The sequence below is a fragment of the Protopterus annectens genome, chromosome 2.part1 (assembly GCF_019279795.1).
Source record: "Protopterus annectens isolate FY-2018-M chromosome 2.part1, PAN1.0, whole genome shotgun sequence".
Lineage (NCBI taxonomy): Eukaryota > Metazoa > Chordata > Ceratodontiformes > Protopteridae > Protopterus > Protopterus annectens.
This window is the reverse complement of record NC_056729.1, coordinates 1,705,807,083-1,705,834,173: the sequence shown is the minus strand read 5'-3', so window position 1 is coordinate 1,705,834,173 and position 27,091 is coordinate 1,705,807,083. Positions and strand designations below refer to the sequence as shown.

The 27,091-nt window shown below is 38.3% G+C and overlaps 1 protein-coding gene and 1 non-coding gene across 2 annotated transcripts in view; one reads left to right on the top strand and one right to left on the bottom strand.

The window, feature by feature from the left end:
- The window catches only part of PEX14 (peroxisomal biogenesis factor 14), a 2,179,090-nt gene that overhangs the window by 1,201,571 nt on the left and 950,428 nt on the right, over positions 1–27,091 (bottom strand). The window lies entirely within an intron of this gene.
- On the top strand, positions 7,355–7,427 carry TRNAC-ACA. The gene has a single exon. It is a non-coding gene; the product is annotated as a tRNA-Cys (tRNA).

Sequence of the window (27,091 nt, the reverse complement as noted above, 5' to 3'; positions counted from 1 at the left end):
GCCAGAGTCCGAGATCTTCTGGTTTGGTAGGTGAATGCCCTGTTTTTCTCATGGAAGGGGATGTTTCCCCCCCTTTCATCTCATTCAAAACGTTCTGCTCAAGATTCAGTAGGACAAACCAAAAATCTTGCTGGTGACTCCTTTTTGGCCAAAACAGCATTGGTTCCCTCTTCTTCTGCATTTTGCCAAGGGCAGTCATCACAAGTTATCTCACAGAGTGGACCTTCGAAAACAGGGCAAGGGATCCCTACTTCATCCACATCTGTCAACTTTACAACTGACACTGTGGGTGATGAACTTTTGATTCCTTTCAGACACCTTTTTTTCTGAGGACGTGCTTAGGGTACTGCAGGAGGCCAGAAAACCCAATTCTAGAATATTTTACTTATCTAAATAGAAAAGATTTTCTAAATGTTGTTTTTCACATAATCTGGATCCACTTTCTGTGGAAATTCCTCTTGTTCTTTCTTACTTGTGTGAGTTACTTAAGAGTGGTCTGGCTTATTCCTAAGAGCAAGTTCACTTGTCAGCCATTTCTGCTTGTCTGCCACTGATTCCCCCTTCAGCTTCTAGACTGGAAGTAAAACTTTTTATTCACATTAATCCTCCCAGGAAACCAGTTCCACCTCCTTGGGATTTGAATTATGTTTTAAAGAAGCTAACTGTGGCCCCTTTTGAACCTTCAGCTTCCTTAAAGATCTGTACCTAGAAAACAGTTATTTTACTAGCTCTAACCTCTGCTAGGAGGGTTTCTGAGATTCAAGCATTGATGGCTTTTCCACCTTTTCTTGTTTTTCATAAAGACAGAGGTAGTCTGTTTGCATAGTAATCCTCCTTTTATGCCCAAGGTGGTGAATGAGTGGTCTTTTTATCAGTTTGTTCAATTGCCCACTTTCTTCCCTTCTCCACAATCCTTCATTGAGAGGATCTTACACACCTTGGATGTGCATAGACAACTCAGGCTTTATTTGGATAAAACTTAGGCTATCAGGAAATCTGATCAGCTTTTTGTTTCCTTTCATCCTAGGGCTCTGGGTTTGCCTGTTTCCAAGCAGACTGTTTCTTCTTGGATTTCTAAGGCTATTTCGTTTTGTTATGTGTTTCATGGTAAGACTCTCCATGTTCCTGTAAAGGCTCATTCCACTAGGTCTTTGGCATCCTCACGTTCTTTAAGGGTTTGGATACTAACACCATTTTGGAAGCTGCTACTTGGTCTTCTGTTCATACTTTCACCAAGCATTACAAGCTGGATAGTATTTCTAAATCTAGACCTGGATTTGCTAGAGCCATTCTTCATGATTTTGTAGAAAGCTCCTCTGTTCCTTCCTCCTCCCATGTTTCCTCCTTAGCTTTGGCATTCTCCCATATGTAAAGAGCACTGCAACATTATTGATTTATTTTATTTATTTTACATTTGATTACTGGATAGTGTCCAACTGGGCCAGGAGCTTGTTTTCAGTGGAGACCCAGGGAAAAAAGCTCCAAAAGTACATTACAAAATTAATTACAATGGCTTTACGAGAAATACAATAAGCATTACGTACAGAGATAAAAGATAAATCTAAGCAAGTTCACAATATTCAATATTCAGGTATAGAGAAAAATCATGAGAATGTCTATGCAATATTTATAGTACACATAAAATATATGTATTATTATCATTATTATTTTTTTTTAAAAAAAAAAAATCATAGGCAGATAGAAACCAGAAGCTATTTAATGTGACATAGGGGAGAAGTTTATGGAAGTGATGCAAGGACACAGAATAGTTATGTAAAATCTTACCATAACATTAAATGGGGTCTATATTAGGAAAGCGAAAAGACGTTTATGCGAATACGTAAACGTCGAACTGTATAGCGTGAAGTGGACTTAGAGCGAAGGTCGAAAACTGCGAAAATGGAAATATCGAATTTCCATGCTTGGCCCATCTGTGGATTAGCTGCATAAGGTAAGTGTTGGATAGTGACAGAGTTTAGGATAGTGTGCGGGTTAAGGTAAGTGTTAGATAAGTAATGTATGTTAGATTTAGTGTAGGGTTAGAGGTAGGGTTTTGTTAAATGTATGTATGTGGATTATTTATTTTGTTTGTTTGCATTTTCGTAGGGGAAGTGTGCGGTAGTTATGGACCTTAGGGTTAGGGAGTGGTTAAGGATAGTGCATAGATAGTTTTGTATGTGGGGTTTAGTAGTGTTGGAGGTAGGGTTTTGTTAAATGTATTTATGTGGATTATTTGTTTTGTTTGGGTGTATGTCCGTAGGGGACGTGTGCGGTAGTTACGGACCTTAGGGTTAGGGAGGGGTTAAGGATAGTGCATAGTTGTGTATGTGGGGTTTAGTGTAAGGTTAGAAGTAGGGTTTTATGCTTTACTTTAGGTTAGAAGTAGGGTTTGGTTAGTGTATGTATGTGGTTTATTTATTTTATTTGGGTAGGTAGTATATAGGTAGTGGTGGGGTTGGCCAACTATGACAGTTCGATTTTTTTTTTTTTTTTCGCCGTTTAGTGCGTTCAGGATTTTCGCGGTATAGGGGGCGATGTTTTGGTATTCGCGCATAGGGTTTTTTGCTTTTGTAATATAGACCCCATTAAATGACCTTCCCTTTTATGTAGCAGTATTCTATCCCTCCCTCCTTCCTCCTGTACATTTCTCTTTCCTTGGTTGGCAGATTATTTTCCTTTTTTCCTTACACTGGCGCTCCTTCTGAGCCATTTCAGTTCAGAGGATTGTACAAGTGGATGTTCTTTTATGGCTGATGTTCGATAAGCCATAAGTGCGACATCCCACGTACATGCAGTAGCTGAAAGCTGTTGTATGCGGGCCAGACGTTGGGACTCTTGGGGCAGAGTATACTCCTATGTAAAGAATACTGTAACATAGAAGAGAAGGACATCTAAGGTTATGGTAAGACTTTACACAGCTATTCTTTGCCATTCTTGGGGAGCCTCTAAAAGAAAAATAACCAGAGATCCTTTTTTGAGGTATTACAAATATTTGGGAAATATGAAAATTTATATAAAGCAGAGAAATGCGGAAATCAATAAAGAGCACAAATGGAAATATTCATGAAAGTCTTAAGGGCGTTGAGGTTAGAGGTAGCTGAAGCTCAACAATTAACAGTTAAGATAGGAGGGGATGAGTTAAAGGTAGTGACGTACAATAAATCTGCAGAAACTTCTCTAGGAACAGATGGTATTCCTGTGATTCCTGTGGAAGTTAGAAGGGAAGAAAGTGATAAAGATCTAGAAGGTTTTGCTTAACAGTATTTCAAAAGGGATGGGAAGCACCAACATTACCTGTAATACCTAAGGATGGTAAAGACCCATTAAACACAGCTCCATGTAGACTCATTTCAATTTTAAACCATGATTATAAAATGTTTATGTGTATACAAGCTAAAAGAATGGTCAAGGTGTTGCCAAAATTGATCGATATGAATCACTGTGGTTTTGTGGAGGGGAGGTAAACATTTCACAACCTTAACAGAACGATGATCCAGAGGGAAGCAGGAATGTAAGACGATACTGGTTCTGTTAGTGGGTCTTGATAGAAGACCAAGCATTTGACTGAGTAAGCTGGGATTTTATGAGTTGGGCAGTGGAAGCATTTGCATTCCCTGATCCAATAATAAGGTTAATTAGGAGGTTATATGAAAGATTGGATGGGAGAATAAAAATGGGAAGGTTTACAGGAGATTACAAGGCTAACGGCATAAGAGGCTTTATAAGACTAGCCAGTATAACCTGATTTTACCCAATATATGGCCTCTGTGGACAAGAGGATGGCAAGAGTTTGTGCCTATGCCTTGAGTATCTTACAGACCTCCTCTGTCCGTGAGAGCCATAGGTGCTTACTTAGGTGTGAATTTGTGATTCTCCATCCATTGATCCAAACAGTGTTTGAAGACAGCCAGGGAGAGGCTCTGCTTAACATTAATAGGAAGCCTGTTCCAAAGAAGAGACGGTCTCTGAGACACATCTGTCTCTCCGGCATGTTTTGTTTGAGTGTCTTACTAAGTTTAGATCCCTAGATCAGGTGACCCTCATGCTGTTTGACTTGTGGATGTGTAGCAGCTTCATAAGGGCTGGATTTGTGAGTACCTTGTAGGTCAGGCATAGGTCACCTGTTAGTAGTCGGTAGGAGACAGAGTAAAAGGATAGGGCTTTTAGTCTGTCCACATAGGAGATGTTGTTTATACCCTGTATCATCTTTGTGAAAACTTCTGAGGTTGCTCCAGCTGCTGAAAGTGCCTAGTGAAGTATGTGCCCAATGACACATAGTACTGAATTATTGAACTATTGTGGGCTAAGTACAGTGGGAATATAATTTCCTTGATCTGGATGCCATACTTTTTCTTATAGGTTGTGCCACATAGAAGGACTTCCTCACCTCTGTGGACACATGGTGGTCAAAGTTCAGTCTACTATCTGTATACCTAGATGTCTAGAGTTCCTCTGTGAAAAGTTTTGTCTGAATGGAGGAACCAGGCAGGGGTGTCCTCTTTCCCCTTTGTTATTTGCTTTATATTTAGAGCCATTGGCAAATAAAATAAGGGACTCAGAAATTCAAGGATATCACTGGTATGGTTATCAGGAAAATTTGGCTTTATTTGCAGATATTATTTTGTACCTGATAAACCCAGACAAGGAGATCTCAGTGTTGTGTAACATTTTGAGACAGTTTCATGTTTTTTCGGGATGTAAAATGAATGAAGGTAAAACAAATCGTATAGCCATAAGTTAAACTGGTTCACCAATGCCCATGTTTATTGGGACATAATCAGGCATCTGTTAAGGCAGCTATGGGTATGTGGAAAGAGGCTAAAAAAGTAATGCGAAAGCTGAAAAAGTGGGCACTCTTGCTTATAGATAAGATACAAGCACTGAAAATGTTTTAGTCCCTTTTAGTGTGATATATAGGTCAGGCATATTTTTATCAACCAGAGGAGAAGTTGTGGATAATTGTGAAAAACTGAAAGGCTGCCAGCCTAGCTAGATAGACTTTTGTAGATAATTCTATGTCATTGTAAATATTAATATAATTCACAGGCTTGTTTTACAGATATAAAGAGAACTATATGTTATGATTAAACTATATGTGGTACTGAGCTCCAAAAATTTAACCACAGTGCACCCTGCTGGAAGAAAGCTGTTAAGTAAAGAATTACAACTGTGTTTGATCTCAAGCTCAGAGACAGGATTTCTGGGCTAGCAAATTCTTTGTATTGTTTAAGACAGAGATAGATAATTGATTTTGCATATAAAATGTCTTTTATTGCTGTGGCTTCCTGGCCAGGTGTAGCTTACAAAGAAATGTTAATTTTGAGTTTCTGTTAGCCTGGGAACTAAAGGAGAAATGATAAAAATGATGTAATGTGAAATGACAGTACAACAGTACTGTGTATTATCAATTTAAGACTTTCTCAGAGAGAAAGATTGAGCATTTTGTATCTTGTCTGGGATCTAGTAAGAACATCCCCTCACCAGCACTTGCTTGTTCTGTATGTATGTATGTAGGTAGTGTTTAGAACAGTGATTTCTCTTAGAGTTAGATAGGAATTTAGCCAGATTAGTCTAGCTGTTTTCTATATTTATGTCACACTATCCTACAATATTGTTTTAAAGTTTCCTGTGATTTCTGAACTCTTGATGAGCACTGTGTTGAATTGATGAGATTTGTCATGTGTTTTTATTATTTATTATTAAATATTTTTAAACCTTTGAACTGTGGCTGTCTTGTGTAGAGATAATTTAAGCTCTAGAGTACTTGCATGTATTTGGTGGTACTGCTCAAGCCACTCCAATAGTCTTGTTGTTCGTCATACTTACTATTTGGATAACAGTAATATTACACAGTGAAAGTGGTAGTGGTTGGTGGCAGTCGGTACTACCTTATAGTCTGGGCAGAAAGTGGGCATAGCTGGAGAAACTGTGCCAGCCTTCCCCAGGAGTGTCTGTATCTAAATCAAATCTTAAAGTAAGTGTGTGTGTGTGTGTGTGTGTGTGTGTGTGTGTGTGTGTGTGTGTGTGTGTGTGTGTGTGTGTGTGCGTGTCAGCTACTTGGGCAGGAACATGAAGCACTGGTTGGACAGAGAGGGTGTTGGAGGTTTTAGCTTGACCACTAAGCTGAGATCTGGACCCTATAGCTGTGCCAGTGGGGAGTCTTATTGGGGATCTGGAGAGAAGGGGAGAAACCAGCCCCAGACTGACTGTGATCTCTGTGTGCTCTTAAGGGAAATTGTACTTTACTGTGTGTGTACTTGTTATCCTTCCCAATGTGCACGCCCCTCACTGGTGTTAAATTGTACTGTACTGTGTGTGTACTTGTTATCCTTCCCAATGTGCACACCCCTCACTGGTGTTAAATTGTACTTTACTGTGTGTGTACTTGTTATCCTTCCCAATGTGCACGCCCCTCACTGGTGTTAAATTGTACTTTACTGTGTGTGTACTTGTTATCCTTCCCAATGTGCACGCCCATCACTGGTGTTAAATTGTACTTTACTGTGTGTACTTGTTATCCTTCCCAATGTGCACGCCCCTCACTGGTGTTAAATTGTACTTTACTGTGTGTGTACTTGTTATCCTTCCCAATGTGCACGCCCCTCACTGGTGTTAAATTGTACTTTACTGTGTGTGTACTTGTTATCCTTCCCAATGTGCACGCCCCTCACTGGTGCTAGAGGTGAGGATTTAGGCTCCTTGATTACTGGGCCAGTGCACAGGCGATACAACAATAATATGTATAAAGAGTTGAAGGAATTTGTCTGGGAGGAGAAGAGAGCAAGGGTGGAGTGGGATAAGATGATCTTCCAACAGAACAGGTGATTTATGTTCACCTGATTTGAATGTATATTTTAGAGCTACACAATTAAGGCACATATGCGTAGCACAAGCATAAAGTTATAATTCAAAGTAGAAAGAAAAGATGATGAAGCAGGGGTAAATTAAAGAATAAGAAGAAACTGGGATTTTGGATTCAGGTAGCCATACAGAATATTGAATTCATAAAGTAGCAGAAATTATTTTAAGAACTAAGTCGACACAAGAATTGAAAAAGGAGATTTTTGCCTATAGGGATACATACATACAAATATTTGAAGCACAAACATTAATGCCCTTCTAGCTTGCCAATATACCATAACACTTGTTCCCATAATGTGTCAAGGCTGTTCTTAAAAATATCTAAACTAGTAGTTGCTTTAATGTAATTTGGTAGTCTGTTCCATGCATCAGCTATTCTGTCAGAGTACCCCTCTCATTCCTATAGAATGTTCAACATAGGTTGTTTGATGATTCTCTAGTACTTTTAGATAACCCTAAATGTTCCTAGAGGTAGTTGTCTCTAAACATACCGGGGCCAGTGGCGCAATGGATAACGCGTCTGACTACAGATCAGAAGACTGTAGGTTCGACTCCTGCCTGGCTCGGTTGACATCTTTTTACAATTATGGGCGGCACAGTGGTGCAGCGGTTAACGTTGTCGCCTCACAGCAAGAGGTTCTCCGGTTCGATTCTCGGCTGGGGTGCCTTCTGTGTGGAGTTTGCATGTTCTCCCTGTGTTCGCGTGGGTTTCCTCTGGGTACTCCGGTTTCCTCCCACATTCCAAAGACATGCATCTGGAGCATTTCTCCCCGGGCCTCCGCTGAAAACAGGCTCTGTGGAACCTAGTCGGACTTTCCCGGTCAACAAATGATAAATAAATAAAATAAATAAATAAAATAAATGTCCTATATACCTGAATAAGATCTCCTCTTAGATATCTATGAGAGACTGTACAAGTTCAGATATTTTAGTCTTTCATAATAACTTAAATTTTCACATCCATGGATACTCTCTGTATATTTCTGCTGTACTCTTTCCAGTTTACTCATGCTTGTTTTCTTATAGGGTTTCCATATTGTTATTCCATACTCAAGTTTGGGTCTAATGTTACTAACAAACAATGACTTCATCATTTTTGATTTTCTAAACTTTATAAAACTTTTTATAGAACCCATAGTTATATAACTATCATTAACCAACTGGTTAATATGATTAGAAAAACTCATAGCTGGATCTACCCATATACCCAGGTCCTTAAATGACTCTACAGATGTTCTTCATCTCACATTGCTGCAGTCCTAACACTTGGGTAGTCCGCTGTCCCTCATTCGGCCCGAATATCAGAGTATAAGGCTGACGTCGGTCAGGGCGCATTTGACTGACATCAGAACGTCAGGGTACAAATGCGCATGACCGACGTCATATCCTCAGTCTTTTTTTGCCGCATGGTCCGATGCAGAAGCAGTGTTTCAAGTGCCGCTCGCGCTCTGAAATTTTTCAATTCGAAGTTTCAGACCGAAGTCAGAGTTGGTTAAGTACCCCGTTGGGGAATATTTTGGTTTTTTCTTGCCTCAGTGGTTTACCGGATGTCAGAAAAAGTGAATAACTGTATTTCTTGTGGGAAACAGATACCGCATAGAGATTATCATAATTTGTGTATACCTTGTTTAGGACCTGAGCACGACGTTGTTGGATGCCGCTTTTGTGCTAGGTTTAATAAACGCACTATAAAGCGGAGGTTGGATTGTGCAAGGTTGGTCTTTGGGAAGTGGTGCAATTACAAAATGCCGTCGGATGTTCCGACGCCGGCTTCCTCAAAGAAGCGCAAGGACAAGGCAGTTAAACCTAGGTTAGAGGAGTCGTCCGAACCGGACGCCAGTTCTTTAGAGGTGTCAGTGGAACCGGTGGTTCCGACGGAGGCCTCTCTGGAGACCCAGGGAGAAACTTTGATTTTACAGGATGTGGCCTCCCAGGAGGCAGGGCAGGCTGTAGGGGCTTCTCAACTAACTGTACTCCCCTCCCTTTCTAAGGGGTCTAGGCCCTCTCTTTCTGCTTCCAAGGCTTCTCCTAGAGGCAGGTCTAGTTTAGCTTCGGTGGGTGTCACTCCCAGTTCTTCAGGTGCTGTGCCCAAGAAGCACATGCTCAAAATGGCAGAGGATTTAATTACTTTAATTAGAGGCTCTATGCCCCCTCCTGATAAGAGGCCTAGGATGGAACCTGTGTTGGGGGATTATGAGCAGGCTTCGGATGTGTCTGAGTCTTCGGCTGAAGACTTGCAGGAGTATTCTCATTATTCTGATTCTGATATGGATGATTCTACTCCTTCTGCTTCTCCTCCTGAGGATTTTTCTTTTCAGAGACCCTTCACTCCATGAGAGAGCATTTTAAATGGGAAGGTCAGGATTTCTCTGATTCCAGGAAAAGGCTTAGGGAATTTTGTTTTTACCCCAGCATAGGCCTTTAGCTATTCCTCCTGTTCTGAATGTGGTGGAAGATGTGTTTGCAGAGGCTTCTCTTAATCCTGATTCTTTGCCTCCTGCTCCTGTTAAACCGGATAGGTATTACAGGGTGCCTGAAGCTCATAAGTATCTTTTTAAGAGTCCTAGGGCAGACCCAGAAACTGTTAGCCAGGGGCCTAAGGGTGTTAAGGCTTCTGTTGTCAAAGATCCGGTTCCTGCAGATAAAGAGGCCAGGGCCTTGGATAGATGGGGAAAGAAAGTTTATACTTCTTCCACTCTAGCCATGAGAGCTTTGAATTGCCAGTTTCACATGTTGAAATATCAAAATTATCTCCTTTCTCAGTTGAAATCTAAGGTTGATGCCCTGGCGGAAGGTATTGACTGTAAAGAGTTACAAGATTTAGTGCATGTTTCTGAGCAGGTGGGTAAGCATTCTTTGCAATGTGGTTTTGATGCTGTACAGGCCTCGCCTAGGGTGGCTGCCACTGGGTCAGTTCTTCGCAGGCATGCCTGGCTGAGGGATCAAAATTTATCCGACCATGTTAAAACTAGGATTTTGGATGCCCCTTTGCAATCTGATGTCTTGTTTGGTACTCCTGTTGAGGCAGTTTTAAAGAAAATGGAAGATAAGGCTAAGTCTATGCAGACTGTTAAAGATTTTTTGCAGGTTCAGCCTCCAAAGTTTAGTAGAAATTGGCCTACTAAAGGGTGGACGTATCCTTCTTATGATTCCCAGTCTAGGGGTAGATCTAGACGTGGCAGGAGCAGAGGTCAGGGCTCTTTCAGGCCCAGAACAGGGAGTTCTCCTGCACAGTCTTCAAGTGAGGGCAGGGGTCAGTCCTTTCGTAAACAGACCCAATGACCTACCTTTTCAGCTGCCAGAACCTTCTCGCCTGGCAGCACCTTTGGGAGGAAGGTTGGCACTTTTCAAAGAAAATTGGAGTTTGATTACCCAAGACAAATGGGTACTGGATATCATACATCACGGTTACAGGTTTTATTTCCATACCTTGCCTCCTTTCAAAGGCATGCCAGACATTCCTCCTCAACAAAGAATAGAGGCTCACAAGCAAATTTCACTGCTACTCCAAATAGGGGCCATACAGCCGGTTCCTTTGCCAGAAAGGGGCCTAGGATTTTATTCTCGCCTGTTCCTAGTCCCAAAGAAGGGGAACACGTGGAGACCAATTTTGGATTTGTCTATCCTCAACACTTATCTGGACATTCCCAAGTTCAAAATGCTGACGTTGCAGCAGCTTTTACCTCTGCTGGGCAAAGATCATTGGATGGTAACTTTGGATCTCAAGGAGGCTTACCTTCATGTTCCTATCAGACTAAGTTGCAGGAAGTATCTGCTGAGCTGGGACTTCTCACTATCAGTTCTCTGCATTGCCCTTTGGCTTATCTACTGCCCAGAGTGTTCACGAAAGTTCTGGCTCCAGTGATAGCTTTCTTCAGGCTAAAAGGAATACAGATCTATCCTTATTTGGACGACTGCCTGATTCTGGCTCAAGGAAGGAAGAGCTTCTTCATCATTTGGAATATGTGATAGCAGTGCTAAGATGCCTGGGGTATTCTGTGAACGAAATAAAGTCCAGTCTAGTACCCTCTCAAGACATGTGCTTTCTGGGTGTGAGACTGAATACAGCATCCCAGATGGCCTTTTAACCCCGGACAAACAAAAGAGTCTATCCCTTTACTTCCATCAGCTATCTCATCAGTCCGGGCTGACTGCAAGGACAGTCCTTCAAGCCTTAGGGTTCATGGCATCTTGTATTCTGGTGCTTCCCAATGCCAAACTGCATATGAGGAAGCTACAATGGTATCTCAAAAATGTATGGACACAGCACTGCCAGGATCTGGACACTGTCATTCAAATAATACCTTGCATTCAAAAGGAATTTTTGTGGTGGGCTCAGGAATGTCACCTAAACAAGGGACTCTCTGTGACCCGGCCAGAGGCGAGTCAGATTTTAACGACAGATGCCTCAGACATAGCTTGGGGAGCTCATCTAAATGGAAAGTGGATACAAGACAAGTGGCCTGCCAGACTACAACATCTACATATCAACATGAAGGAGATGTTAGCAGTCCAGTTTGCATTAATAGCTTTCAAGGATTTACTTCTTCCAGGGCAGGTGTTGATTCTAACAGACAACACAACTGTCATGTGGTACATCAACAAGCAAGGGGGAACACATTCTTATCCTCTATGCAGGCAAGCAATGATTTTGTGGGAGACTGCTCTCAGTTTACAACTAAGTCTTCAGGCAAGGTTTCTGCCGGGAGCACAGAACTCCTTAGCAGATGTGTTAAGCAGACAAATCATGGATCCCCACGAGTGGAAACTGGATCTTCATGTATTTCAGAAATTGACAGTGTCCTGGGGAACTCCAGACATAGATCTGTTCGCTTCTCCACTAAACAACCAGCTGCCAAAGTTTTGCACAAAGCGGTTTCATCACACAGCTTGGAAAGTGGATGCTCTTTCTTTCAGTTGGAAAAATCTTCATGTGTATGCCTTTCCACCTCTGCCTCTCCTCCCAAAGGTACTTCTGAAGGTCAGACAAGACAAGCCAAGGATGATTTTGATAGCTCCAGATTGGCCTTGACAGCACTGGTACCCACTACTGAGAAGTCTAGTACGGAAGCCTCCATGGCCTTTGCCTTTGATTCCACATCTGTTGTCCCAGGAGGACAGTCATTTGCTCAATGTCAAACTTCACTCTCTTCACCTAACAGCATGGCATATATTGTTTTAAACCATAGAGGGTCTCAACTTCCACAACAAGTTTTGAATGTGATTTTGGAAGCCAGAAGGCCTAGTACAAGGAAAGTGTACGCAGATAAATGGAAGAGATTTTTATTTTGGAGTGCAGCTAAGGATTTGGATGTTTCTGAGCCTGACTTAAGTGTGGCTCTTCAATATCTTACTGAGTTATTGGACAAAGGTTTGTCCTTCTCTTCTATTAAGATTCATGCTGCAGCAATTTCAGCTCACTACGATTGTGACCCACCATTGTTTTCTCATCCTTTATTCAAGCAATTTCTCAGAGGGGCAAAGAATATAAGACCCCCACGAAGAGCTCCTACTCCTGCTTGGGATCTCAATTTTGTGTTGGAGAAACTCACTCTACAACCTTTTGAGCCTGCAGCTACTGCTGAGTTGAAATATTTGTCATGGAAGACTGCTTTTTTGTTGGCCATTACCTCTGCAAGAAGGGTTTCTGAATTACAGGCCCTTATGGCAGTTGAGCCTTTCTTAATTTTTCACAAGGATAGGGTATCTTTACGTACCAATCCCTCCTTTATGCCTAAAGTGGTTTCTAGTGTGGCTTTAAACCAAACTATTCATTTGCCTACTTTTTATGCAAATCCCCAAACTAAAGGGGAAAAGATTTTGCACACCTTAGATGTTCACAGGCAGTTGCGATATTATTTGGACAGAACTAAAGGGTTCAGACAATCTCATCAGTTATTAGTTTCTTTTGCTTTGTGCTCTCAGGGCAAGTCTGTGTCAAAACAAACTATTTCTAAGTGGATTGGATTTTGCATTGCTTTCTGTTATTCCCATCATGGCAAAGAGATTCCAGCTGGGATTAGACCTCATTCCACTAGGGCTACTGCCACTTCAACAGCTTTTTGAGGGGGTGGCTACTAAGGATATTTTGGAGGCAGCCACTTGGAGTTCAGTGCATACCTTCTCTAGGCATTACCACCTTCCCTTGTACTCTAAATCCAGGGCTGGTTTTGCCACTGCTGTGTTGCAGGGCATTTTGGCAGCTCCTGCTTCATTATAGTTTAGCCATCCTCCCTTACCTCTGCTTTGGGATTCTACCCAAGTGTTAGGACTGCAGCAATGTGAGATGAAGAACATAGTACAGTTTTGTACCTACCATAAATGTAGATGTTCAAGATACACATTGCTGCAGTCCAATTTACCCTCCCTCCTTCCCTCTGTTGTTTGAGGTGGTTGTGTGGGTTGGGTTATCCATCTGAGGTAAACTGCATTTTGTATATTGCATTTTGTATATATTGTATATATTATACATATTTTTGGTGTTAGACTAGCTGTTTGTTTAGTTGTGGTCTTTGGGTTTGGACCTTTCTTTTTAGGGTCTTCTGACATCTGGGGCAAGAAAAGACTGAGGATATGACGTCGGTCATGCGCATTTGTACCCTGACGTTCTGATGTCAGTCAAATGCGCCCTGACCGACGTCAGCCTTATACTCTGATATTCGGGCCGAATGAGGGACAGCGGACTACCCAAGTGTTAGGACTGCAGCAATGTGTATCTTCGAACATCTACATTTATGGTAGGTACAAAACTGTACTTTTCAATCACTGTGTGCTGTAGTAAATATTCACCTTTCAGTTTATGTCTCCCAAATCTCACATGCTTAGTTTTTGATGTATTTATCTGCATGTTATTCTCATGTGCCCAAATTGTCAATTTAGTCAAGTTATTTTGCAGACATGCCTCATCTATAACACATGTAAACAGTTTACCCAATTTCAGGTCATCTGCAATAGACTGTAGAACACCTCAGATGAAAATGTTAGGTCTGAAAGATGCAGTCTAAACAAGTAAGGGCCTAGGACGGAGCCCTGTGGGACACCCTGACTGTAACCAAGGATTTCACCTGTCTGTTTGCTATATGATACTTGCCAGTCCTGTTTGTAAGCCATGCAGCTATCCATCTTATCAAGAGTACATCAATACCTAGTTGCACTAATTTACTGATCAGTGTTTTGTGTATGACCCTGTCAAATGCTGAAGTTAAATCTATATAAATTACATCAGACCACAATTTTTCATTCATAGCTGTTTTTATATTGTTATAGAACATCATGTTACAGGTGGTAATAGATAAGTTTTCATCATATGCACGTTGTTATATGGTTTCAAGTCCCAGCCTATCCAGTTCTGACAGTAACTTATCCAATATTACCTTCTCCAATATTTTTCAACAACATGAAAATAGACTTAAGGGTCTGTATGACTCTAGCTTTGTCCTACTCCCCTTTCCCTTAAAGACAGGTTTATTAAGTGCATGTCTCCAATCTTGAGGAATCTCCCCATATTTATATGACCTAGTGAATAATAGATATAACGGTACTGTAAGTTCTTGCTGAAGTTTTCTCCGGTCATTGTTACTAATTCCGTCTCCTCCCTGTGCTTTGTTTGGATCCAGTTTGCACAGTTGTTTTTCAATATAATCTAATTTGATTCCAGTATCTGGGGTTACCTGGATATCATTATGACAGTTTATTACCCCTTTTGTGGAGCCAAACTGTTTTACATAAGATTTTGTAAATATATTTATAATCTGTTTTGTCTGAGAATAAATTTTAGAATCTGCACACAGGTTATCAATTTGCACGTCTTTACTCCTTCCACATCTTATGTATCTATAAAAAGGTTTCCTATTATGCTCAATATCTTTATATATTTTCTTCAAATTTTTTTTTTGATCTTGTCTCACACTATGCTTAATCTGTTTGTCCAGTTTCTTTATTTCAGTTTTCAAAGTTGCAGTTTGTCCTGTCTTCCATTTCTTATATTTTTGTCTCTTACCTTAATCAGATATCTTGTTCTTATGGAAATATATCCCCCTGATGTTATTCATTTTTTTGATTTTTTTGCACACAGTTTCTCTTTCAAAACTTTTAACATTCCATCTGCCGTTTTTCCACTGAACACCTCACACCAGTTAGTTTTACATAGTGACTGTTTTGCTTCCAATTAATCTGTAATTAACCTTCTGTGCATTGGTTTAGATTTCAGTTTGGCAGACTTATCTGGCAACAAATTAACCGTTATAACCCTATGATCACTGCACATCAATGGTGGTAAAACTTGACTTGGAAGTAACAGTAATTTCTTTAGGAACACAAACAATGTCTAGTAGGGATGACTGCAAGTAGGCTTACTGAGAACAGGCAAGAGAGGGGACTAGAATTTACTTGAGAAAACTGTCAAAGTAAGCAAGGTATTGTGGGCAAATAACTAGAGAGGGAGAGGTAACAGAATGGAATGAGGCCGAGAAGGCATTTAGACTGCAGACTGAAGATTGTCTTCCCTACAAGGGACTAAAATCAGACTGTAGGCAAAGGGAAAAGGGGAGGGAAATCATAAGTGAAAGACCTGCTGTGGTAGAGTTTTTATCTGAATCTAAGCTGCTGCTGTTAAAAAGGGATAATTAAGTAGGGATATAAAATATCACCCAATAACTATAAGAATCAACCAGAGAAGGGCAGAAAATATTGGGGAAGAGAAATTGGAGCAATTTACAAAGGAACGATGGGAGGACATATGTATGGTTCACAAATATGCAACAAAGTTTATAAGGTTTAGGATTTTTGCTTGGATGTATTTGCACAGGTATTTTTATACCCCAAGCAGACTCCAAATAATTTTTTGTCAGATAGATGGCAAATGGTGGTGGTGTGATGGGGACGAAAAAAGTAACTGGGAACATATATTTTGGGAGTGTAATGAGTTGGCAGATTTAAAAAATTTTCCTACAGAATACTCTGTCAGAAATACTGGTTAAGCATATGGGTGTAACTAAGGAAATGATTCTTTGTGCTGAGACACATGATCTGAGTAGACGTTGTTAAGTGCAATTCTGGTGGCTGCCAGAAAAGCAATTAGTAGAAAATGGAAATCAAAGTCTAAAGCAGCTGTTTTTGAAGTATTGAATATTGTTAACAGAAGTAAAATAATTGAAGTTGGAATCTTTAGAAAAGGAAAGGAGCAAAATAGAGAATCAAATGGAAACCGTAGGAACAATACATGTAGAATGATGTTCTGAAGAAGAGTGAGGTTTAAGGGAAGGCAGTAATAGAGCAGTTTATGTAATGCTGGACTGATAAAACTTATACAAATGAACACATGGAATGTATGTAAACGTAAACTTGTTAATGTGTTTTTTTTTTTTTTCATTTCATATCAATGTATTTGTGCCTTTGTCTTAAGTGATTTAATAAAGTTACTTCTTCTTCTTTCAGCTTTTCCCGGTTAGGGGTTGCCACAGCGGATCACCTGTCCGCTCATGATTGGCAGTGGAGTTTTACGGTGTCGAGTTGCCAGCCCGGCGCCCAACCATCCACAGAAGGCATACACACGCACACACTCACACCTAGGGCCAATTTAGAGTGTCCAATCCACCTACTGCATGTCTTAGGGATGTGGGAGGAAACCGGAGCACTCGGAGGAAACCCATGCGACCACAGGGAGGACATGCAGACTCCGCACAGAAGGCACCCCAGCCGAGAATCAAACCAGAGAATCTCTTGCTGTGAGGCGACAACGCTAACCGCTGCACCACCGTGGCTGCCCAATTTAATAAAGTTACTAAAATCTTTTTTATCATGAACTTTTGGGGCCTTTCTAGCTGCATGATATGCCTGGTTAGGTGCCTGCCACAAGAGTCATTTTACTCAGTAAGTTGTATAATTCTGGCAGAATACAGAGGGTTAGTAACATAGCTTGACCTAGATGAGATGACTTTGGAAATAAGTTGTGATAGGTAGAAGGGTTTCCGAATTACTGTTGGAACACTGTGGTCAGAAGTGAGGGAATTACTGACCCAGATTCCGAGATCCACAGCTGCCATGTCAGCCTGGATTGGGGAGACTGGCTATGCTGTAAATTACAGCTGAAGTTTGTTTCCCAAAGGTGACAGTGCTGCAGTTTTTTGCATTCATGTTTGAGCTCTTTGTACAACATTTGCTTCTAAAGACTAATTCTTGCTGAAGTGCTTCTTGGGGAATGGACATTGCCTCCCAGCTTGCAGTAATCAGTGAATTTGGTTAGCTGTACATCACAGATCTGCATAGGTATTACACAAAAACCTTTGAAATATCTATATGTTTGTGTCTTTCGGCTTTTCCCGGTTAGGGGTCGCCACAGCGGAACTCCGGTCCACTAATGATTGGCAGTTTATTTTTATGTACCGGCTTGCCAGGCCTGACGCACAACCTTCAATGAAGGTACGCCCATTCATGCATGTCTCCATGCAGAAGACGCTCTAGCTGAGAATCGAACCGGACAGCATCTTACTGTGAGGTGACAACGCCTTCTAAATGGTATAATTAATGCACTTTTTGACAGAAAGTACCTTTCTGTTTTTGTATGTTACCATAGGTAAGTTTTACCCTTTTTTAGAATTCCGTAAGGATGGCACAGGTACCAGCTTTATTAGAACAAACTGCATTTTAGTTTTTTATCCAAAGAACATTTGCAGACGACACCTTATGTTGTACATGGGTGTCACTGTTTTAAGTGTGGCCATAATCTTTACATGGAATTAGGACCTATAAGATTCTTATTTGCAGATGTGCTTCTGACCACCACAGGACACTACAGTTGGAAGAGGTGCATTTCACCAGGTTGCTTTTCAGGGATCAGTGGAAATGCAAGGTCAAACCTACACATTTCTTTCTTTTGGGGTGCAAACATCCCTGTACCCTTCATCCATAATGTGAAAAAACTCCGAGGGTATATAACTTTGGTGTATAATGTACATGCCCGCAATGATTCGCTAGAGTGGTCTTATAGTATTATGGTTTGCTGTAACAACCCAATAAATGAAATGAAAATTTTTACCATCGTTTGAATACTACTACTGCACGTATGTGATGATAAACAACAGTACAGGGACACAGACTTTCATATAGGCAACAGTTTAGCCAAACTCTGCTGGCACTGCATACTAGTAGATGTCATGAATGATATTAATTAGATTGAAGACAGTAAAGCCTTGAAGAGACTAGTGAGGTGCAAACATACAGCCATTATGTAGACATCGTGTTTAGCAGACCGTATCTGATAGAGGACATACTGAATCTCAGTGACTTGTCATTCTTTTATGTATTTTTCCTTGTAAACATATATATATATATATATATATATATATATATATATATATATATATATATATATATATATAAATAGATATAAATATATATTATATATATACATATATATGTGTGTGTGTGTGTGTATGTTTACCTTTTGTTCACTGGCATGATGTGTTTTCTTGAGAATGTCTGTACCTCTATGACCCTTGCTCTTTTGAACCTATTGTAAGACTTCAGTGAAGTTCTGAGTGTCTTTTGAAGACTTTGGTTTTCAGGCTGGGTTTCTAAGGTTGCCTGACGGTCAGAGTTCATGACATTACTTTTCCTTTGTAGGTCCAGCTTTATAGATGTGTTTTTTTAAGTAAAATGTTCAGTTTTCTGGAGCTTATGCTTCCTAGGAGCCACATTAGGGCAGAGGATGATTGCTGCTTGAAGTTCTTTTTCCTCTTTGCCTTTGCCTTTGGTGTTTAACATACCTTGTTATTTTACAAAGTTTTGTAAGTACTCTTAGTGAATGTTTTAAGACGCCTTTACCCTTAAAGTTTGCTTTTAGCTGGAATTCAAATGGGAGTAGACAGCAGCAAGCTTCAGCTTCTGTTAATAAACTTGCAACTTGTAATTTAATATTCCACTGATTACAAGTGACATTCCTTCAGGGAATTAGGCATACAAATTTAAAAATACAAACAAAATGTTACACATTTTATGTTCAATTCTTGATGTCATTAGTGAACAAAGTAGTTCAAAAAGTGTGAAGCTTCCAAGTTTTTTTTTGTGTTCTCAAAACTGAGGATGCAGTATTGCTTTGAACTCAAGTCTCAAACCAACAATTGTCTGTAGAAACCTCTAGAATCCTAGCCAGAAACTAAAACAGCTACTAAGAAAAGTTCCTGTTTTGAAGGCATATTTTGTTTTCTATTCTGTGCTCCTTTAATTTTCTTTTCTGATTATTTTGAAAAGCTAACAGCACTAAAAATAGCTGACAGAGATACTATTGATTTTTCTTTCAAAGTACTCAGCTGCTACATTTTATTTTTTTTGCATTTGCTTGTTGAAAGGTTGTGTTGTCTGATAGTGATGATGTTAATGAGCTAAGTTGTAATTAGTGAAACTGGATGGCTCACTGGATTGTTTCTAAGCTGCAGAGCTTTTTACTTCTAGGTCATCAGTCCAAATATCATTTTGTGATACACTGTTGTCTTTTATCCCTTGATATATTTTGTGGCCTTTCTGAAATTAAAGTTGCAGTGGTCTCTGTGCCCACTTTCCAGTTTTCAAAAGTTGTTTTCCCGGCCCCTGAACACTACAAACAAATCCATGGCATTCATTCTGTATTACATGTATGGTTTACAGAACTCGCTGTTTAGGCATGCAGTATGGATAACCCCTCCGAGTCCTTTCCAAGGCAGTAATGCCACCTTATGGGTCAGGAAAAGGTATCCACACTTTACGTAGCCATAGTGATCTGTGGATCCCCTGCTTGACCATGTTTGAGGCAGTTTATGCTCTGAGCTGCTGCTCCTGTTCCATACATTGTGACCATCAAGAAGCACCTTGTTATTAGTGGTGTGGACACCATTTAAAACTGAGGAAAGATTCTTGTAGCCTGTGGCATTCCTTTTTGAACAAAGTCTAAGATTCCAGTCATGGCCTGCAGTTAACTGTCATTGGAGTTTGTTTTGCATCCTAATTTCCATGTGGGGTTTCTTTTGTGTGTCTTTATTTACCTTCCATCTCACAAAAGCATGGTGACTGGTTGATTACTGTAACATGTGCTTATGTATATATTGCTTTTGTGACATGTTTTGTAAAAGAAATGAGTTTCTGAGGGATCATTTTACTTGTCTGATAAAAAATGACCTCTGCTGAAATGCAGCATTAAGGATCCCTGCACATGTTAATATGAGCAAAAAGTTGTGAATGTTTACTGAATACCATTTTACTTTGAGAGGGGTAAGAAGTAAACGTGGCAGGCACTGTTGTTACCAGAGCCACGGTTTAGTACTGTCTATGTGGCTTCTGAAATAGACCATTTATGGTGAGATGTGGTGAGGAGGATGGGGAAGCAGCACGGACTCTGTTATCTGACAGCTGTTAGGGAACTTACCTGCAACATCAGACATCGGTACTTTGACTGAAGATTGGGAAGATGAAATATGTGCTTATAATTTATGTAGTAGTCCATTGTATATATGTGTGTACCTGTGTATATTTATATATATATATATATATATATATATGTGTGTGTGTGTGTGTGTGTGTGTATATATATATATATATATATTTAAGCTGACAGCCCATTTCACTGAAACCCATTGTTGATAGCTCATTTCATTGACAAAAGTATTCAAGGCAAAACCTGGGTTTTGCCCCTCCCCACTGTTGTGCGACTGTGGAGTTGTTATATATAGTTGGTGTGGGGGCACAGCCCCCACCTAGAATGTTTGTCAATGAAATGAGCTGTCAACGAAATGGGTTTCAGTGAAATGAAGTAGACCCATATATATATATATGTATGTGTGTGTGTGTATATATATATATATATATATATATATATATATATATATATATATATATCCAAAAAACTTTGTAAAAATCAGAATTATCCAATAGCAATGTCGAAAAAACACACTGAGAGCCAGTAATTAGCGCTTTCATCCAATTTAATATGTTGGACTTCTTCAGAAAAACATACAATTACAGTACAATCCTGTATATATAACCAAAGTAATGGTGAAATGACAAGTCATACTGTAGACCAATTAGGAAATATAACTCATGAATTATGTAATAAGAATCCTGTTGAAGCAAGACATTCCACTAACTGAATTATGTATAATGTATTTAGAACCCTGTTCAAAAGTAAACAAAGCCTACCACTAGTAAATGTGTAGTTAGTTGTGCCATTTCAAAAAACATTTAATGTTTAAACTTTCATTTAGTCCAGGTGGGGCATTAGCATTTAACCTTAGTTGCCATCTTAATTCTTTAACCTCCAATAAAGTATTTCTATCCCAAAAAACATATGAACATAATCAAGCACAATGAATTTAAATCCTGTAGACAAAGGACATATATGACTGTGTTTAGCTAGGGCATTACTAAAATCACATTTTCTTATAGCCGCACAATGCTCCTTGATTCTTGTAGACAGTTTGCGTATTGTTTTACCAATATAAAATGCTGAACACAATGTGCAGATAGCTGCATAAAAAGCATAGTCTGAATTGCAGTCAAAATATGTAGTATAATGTATTTTAAAATTATTATGTTTAAAAGTATATGAGGCACCTGTAAGAATATTCTTACAGGCAACGCATTTTCCACAAGTAAACATCCCTTTATTACTGTGAATGACAGGGGGTGTAACAATAAATTGAGTGTCTCTATTTTCAAATAGAGAACGTAAAGATTTAAATTTTTTATGTGTAAAAACAGGACCTAGCCCTAATTTGTTGTCAACCTCCTGGCTGGAGGTAAGAATATCCCAGTTATTATTAAACACTTTCTTAATAGCTATAGAGTCCCTGCAAATAGGAACTGGGAAACTAGTGAATCTATCTATAGAGTTATGTGTAGAAAGAGAGTGTCCTGAATTATGTATTTGAGAAACGTACTGATAGGTGCAGGACAAGGGAGTAGTTCGTGATTCAAACATAGTATTGGTTATATCATTTATAGTGTTACTACACTCATTGGTCACAAGGGGAGTAGTCTGTATTTCATTCATACTATTGGTTGTATTTTTCTTCGGAGAGAAGCCTTTTAAAAGAATAGGAGGATAATTAGTGTGGCTTAAAAAGACTACATCTTTAACAGTAGAATTCAGTACATCAGTAGGGTAACCTCTCTCTCAGAAAGGAACTAAAAACATCACATTCATGTAGAAAAACATCATCATCAGAAATAATCCTAGACAATCTGATGTACTGACCTCTGGCCATATTAACTTTCATAAATAGAGGATGCATACTGCAGAAATGTAAATAATTATTTCTGAATGTCTTTTTCCTAAATATAGTAGAGTTCCAAGTTAAAGAATTTGTATCAATGGAAATAAGTAGATCTAAAAAGTTAACCTGCTTCCCAAAAGCTGAAATCTTAAACTTTAGAAATGGAATACTATCAGATAAGGAATTAATAAATGTAAACAAATTAGACTCACATCCCTTCCATACAAAAAAGAGGTCATCAATGTAACGTCGGTACAGAAGAATATTATTAAAACCAGGTAAATATACTAGAAAGTTACATTCCCACCAGGCTAAAACTAAACTTGCAAATGCAGGAGCTAGTTTAGCCCCCATAGCTACACCTTTAGTTTGATGAAAAATCTTACCATCAAAGTGAAAAAAATTGTTAGTTAATACTAGAGAAGTTAGGGAGCAAATCATGTTAATTTTTTCCTGTGAGAAGGTGGTAAATTTTGATAAATAATTTCTTAAGTATTCTATGCCTATATCATGAGGAATGTTAGAATACAATGATTCAATATCTAAAGTAACTAAAATAGTATGTTCATCAGTAGGAGGGTTGAGAAAAAGGAGATTAAGGAAATCCCATGAATCCCTTAGAAAATAGGGTGAAACTTGTACTAAAGGGTTTAATACAAAATCAATAAATTCTGCTATACCTTCTGTCTTAGTTTTCTTGTTCGACACTATGTGTCTAAAAGGAGGATTAAACTGGTCCTTATGTATTTTAGGAATCCGAAGAATTTTCCTAGTTGGGGCTCTGACACAGTTAAATCAGCTATTACATCACAAATCTGTTTAGATTTATGTAATGCAATAATAGTTCTATCTATATGTTTAAAAGCCGAAGGACATCTGTTAGGGTAGCCATAGCATAAAACTCACTGTTATTAAGGTCATTTAATAAAATACGAGTGTATTTATCTTGTTCCATCAACACTATACCTGAGCCCTTATCAGCTCTCTTGATTCTTAGTGATCTGTCTGCTGATAAGGAATTTAAGGCAGTTAACTGTTCATTAGTAAGGTTGAACCATTTACAAGTACAGTTATGCTTTAAAACATATCGCAAGTCTTTTTCACATAACTTAAGAAAGATATGTAAGGTATTACATAGTGGTGGGTTATATAAGCTTTTCTTGACAGGTAGCTTAGTGTAAGAATATAGTACATTTTCATCTTCATCTTCTACATCTTTGTGAAATAAAAGTTTTAAATTAAGTTTCCTAACATATACACGTAAATCTATTAATAAAGAAGAAATGTCAGCACGGTAGGCAGGAATAAAAGAAAAACCTAGTTTCAGTAAGCTGTTGAAATTATCAGGTAAAAATCTGCCAGATAAATTGAAAACTTCAGAATCTGGTATATATGTTTCTACAGGTAAGGAGTTGCAGTTAACATTAACTAAGTTATTATTAGAAACATTCAGCGTGTGTGAGCTGTTATCAGAAACATTCAGCGTGTGGGAGCTCTTCTTGGTCTTCCTCGTGGTTATATTTCCTAATTGGTCTACAGTATGACTTGTCATTTCACCATTACTTTGGTTATATATACAGGATTGTACTGTAATTGTATGTTATTCTGAAGAAGTCCAACATATTAAATTGGATGAAAGCGCTAATTACTGGCTCTCAGTGTGTTTTTTCGACATTGCTATTGGATAATTCTGATTTTTACGAAGTTTTTTGGATATAGTTTCAGTTCTTCGTTGAATTTTAAAGAGTTTTTTCAGTGTTTATATACATTATCTCTACATAATGTCGAATATTTTACAAGGAGAGCTTGGCTCTAGTAGCCAATTAAATACAGACTTTCCACCTCTTTCGATCCCACCTGGCTTTTTTGCTTCAATGTACACTGATGCAAGCAGCGATCGATCTTTGGAAGGAGTGCCTACTTCAGGACTTAACAACATTTCGACTACCACTATTACATCTACTACTAGTCGGGAAACTATTCTTATTCCGACTTCTCTAAACTTAAATAATCCAGAGGTTCAACTACAGTTTCTTCTAAATGGAAATATTATCACTAATCATAAGGAACCTACAAATACAGTATCTGAAATCGCACAACAGATTCCTACTACAGTTCATTTGAATGAGATGCCAGTTCAGGTTCCTACTACAGTTCATTTGATTGAGATGCCGGTTCCTACTGGTCAGACTTATACGCAGTCAACTGCTGTACATTTACAAAACAATAAACTGAACAATGAGTTCCTGGTTCCTGACAGCAGATCTAATGTACAATCAAATACTGTAACTTTAGAGAACAATGCATGGAATAATACTTATAACAGACTGTTTAATTCACCCACTTTACGAATTCCGTTGATACATGGTAACACCACTTTACCTGTTAATATAAGCAAAAGTTGTGAATTTTACTGAATACCATTTTACTTTGAGAGGGAAAGAAAAACCCAGGAATTGTTACCAGAGCCACGTTTAGTACTGTCTATGGCTTCTGAAATAGACCATTTATGGTGAGATGGTGAGGAGGATAAGCAGCACGGACTCTGTTATCTGACAGCTGTTAGAACTTACCTGCAACATCAGACATCTATTTTGACTGAAGTTTGGGGAAGATGAAATATGTGCTTATAATTTATGTAGTAGTCCATTGTATATATGTGTGTACCTGGTATATTTATATATATATATATATATATATATATATATATATATATATATATATATATATATTGTGTGTGTGTGTGTGTGTGTTCATATATATATATATATATATATATATATATATATATATATATATATTTTGCTTCTATTAAGCATTTCACTGAAACCCATTTTGATAGCTCATTTCATTGACAAAGTATTCAAGGCAAAAACCTGGTTTTGTCCCACTGTTGTGCACTGTGGAGTTGTTATATATAGTTATGTGTCACCCCACATTTTTGCGCACCCAGAATGTTTGTCAATGAAATGAGCTGTAAACTAAATTTTCAAAATCTGTCAGCTATGAAGTAGACATATATATATAGTGTGTGTGCGTGTGTGTGTGTGTGTGTGTGTTTTATATATATATATATATATATATATATATATATCCAAAAAACTTCGTAAAAATCAGAATTATCCAACAGCAATGTCAAGAAAACACACTGAGAGCCAGTAATTAGCGCTTTCATCCAATTTAATATGTTGGACTTCTTCAGAATAACATACAATTACAATACAATCCTGTATATATAACCAAAGTAATGGTGAAATGACAAGTCATACTGTAGACCAATTAGGAAATATAACTCATGAATTATGTAATAAGAATCCTGTTGAAGCAAGACATTCCACTAACTGAATTATGTATAATGTATTTAGAACCCTGTTCAAAAGTAAACAAAGCCTAGCACTAGTAAATGTGTAGTTAGTTGTGCCATTTCAAAAATCATTTAATGTTTAAACTTTCATTTAGTTTAGGTGGGGCATTAGCATTTAACCTTAGTTGCCATCTTAATTCTTTAACCTCCAATAAAGTATTTCTATCCCCAAAAAACATATGAACATACTCAAGCACAATGAATTTAAATCCTGTAGACAAAGGACATATATGACTGTGTTTAGCTAAAGCATTACTAAAATCACATTTTCTTATAGCCGCACAATGCTCCTTGATTCTTGTAGACAGTTGATTTTTACCAATATAAAATGCTGAACACAATGTGCAGATAGCTGCATAAAAGCATAGTCTGAATTGCAGTAAATATGTAGTATAATGTATTTTAAAATTATTATGTTTAAAAGTATATGAGGCACCTGTAAAATATTCTTACAGGCAAGTTTTTCCACAAGTAAACATCCTTTATTACTGTGAATGACAGGGTTAAAAAATTGAGTGTCTCTATTTTCAAATAGAGAACTAAGATTTAAATTTTTATGTTAAAAACAGGACCTAGCCCTAAATTTTTTGTCAACCTCCTGGCTGGAGGTAAGAATATCCCAGTTATTATAAAACACTTCTTAATAGCTATAGAGTCCTAAATAGAACTGGGAAACTAGTGAATCTATCTTTGAGTTATGTGTAGAAAAAGAGGGCCTGAATTATGTATTTGAGAAAAGCTGATAGGTGCAGGACAAGGAGTAGTCCTATTCAAACATATAGTATTGGTTATATCATTTATAGTGTTACTACACTCATTGGTCCCAAGGGGGTAGTCTGTATTTCATTCATACTATTGGTTGTATTTTTCTTCGAGAGAAGCCTTTAAAAGAATAGGGGGATAATTAGTGTGGCTTAAAAGACTACATCTTTAACAGTAGAATTCAGTACATCAGTAGGGTAACCTCCTCTCAGAAAGGAACTAAAAACATCACATTCATGTAGAAAAACATCATCAGAAATAATCCTAGACAATCTGATGTATGACCTCTGGCCATATTAACTTTCATAAATAGAGATGCATACTGCAGAAATGTAAATAATTATTTCTGAATGTCTTTTTCCTAAATATAGTAGAGTTCCAAGTTAAAGAATTTGTATCAATGGAAATAAGTACATCTAAAGTTAACCTGCTTCCCAAAAGCTGAAATCTTAAACTTTAGAAATGGAATACTATCAGATAAGGAATTAATAAATGTAAACAAATTAGACTCACATCCCTTCCATACAAAAAGAGGTCATCAATGTAACGTCGGTACAGAAGAATATTATTAAAACCAGGTAAATATACTAGAAAGTTACATTCCCACCAGGCTAAAACTAAATTTGCAAATGCAGGAGCTAGTTTAGTAGCTACACCTTTAGTTTGATGAAAAATCTTACCATCAAAGTGAAAAAATTGTTAGTTAATACTAGAGAAGTTAGGGAGCAAATCATGTTAATTTTTTCCTGTGAGAAGGTGGTAAATTTTGATAAATAATTTCTTAAGTATTCTATGCCTATATCATGAGGAATGTTAGAATACAATGATTCAATATCTAAAGTAACTAAAATAGTATGTTCAT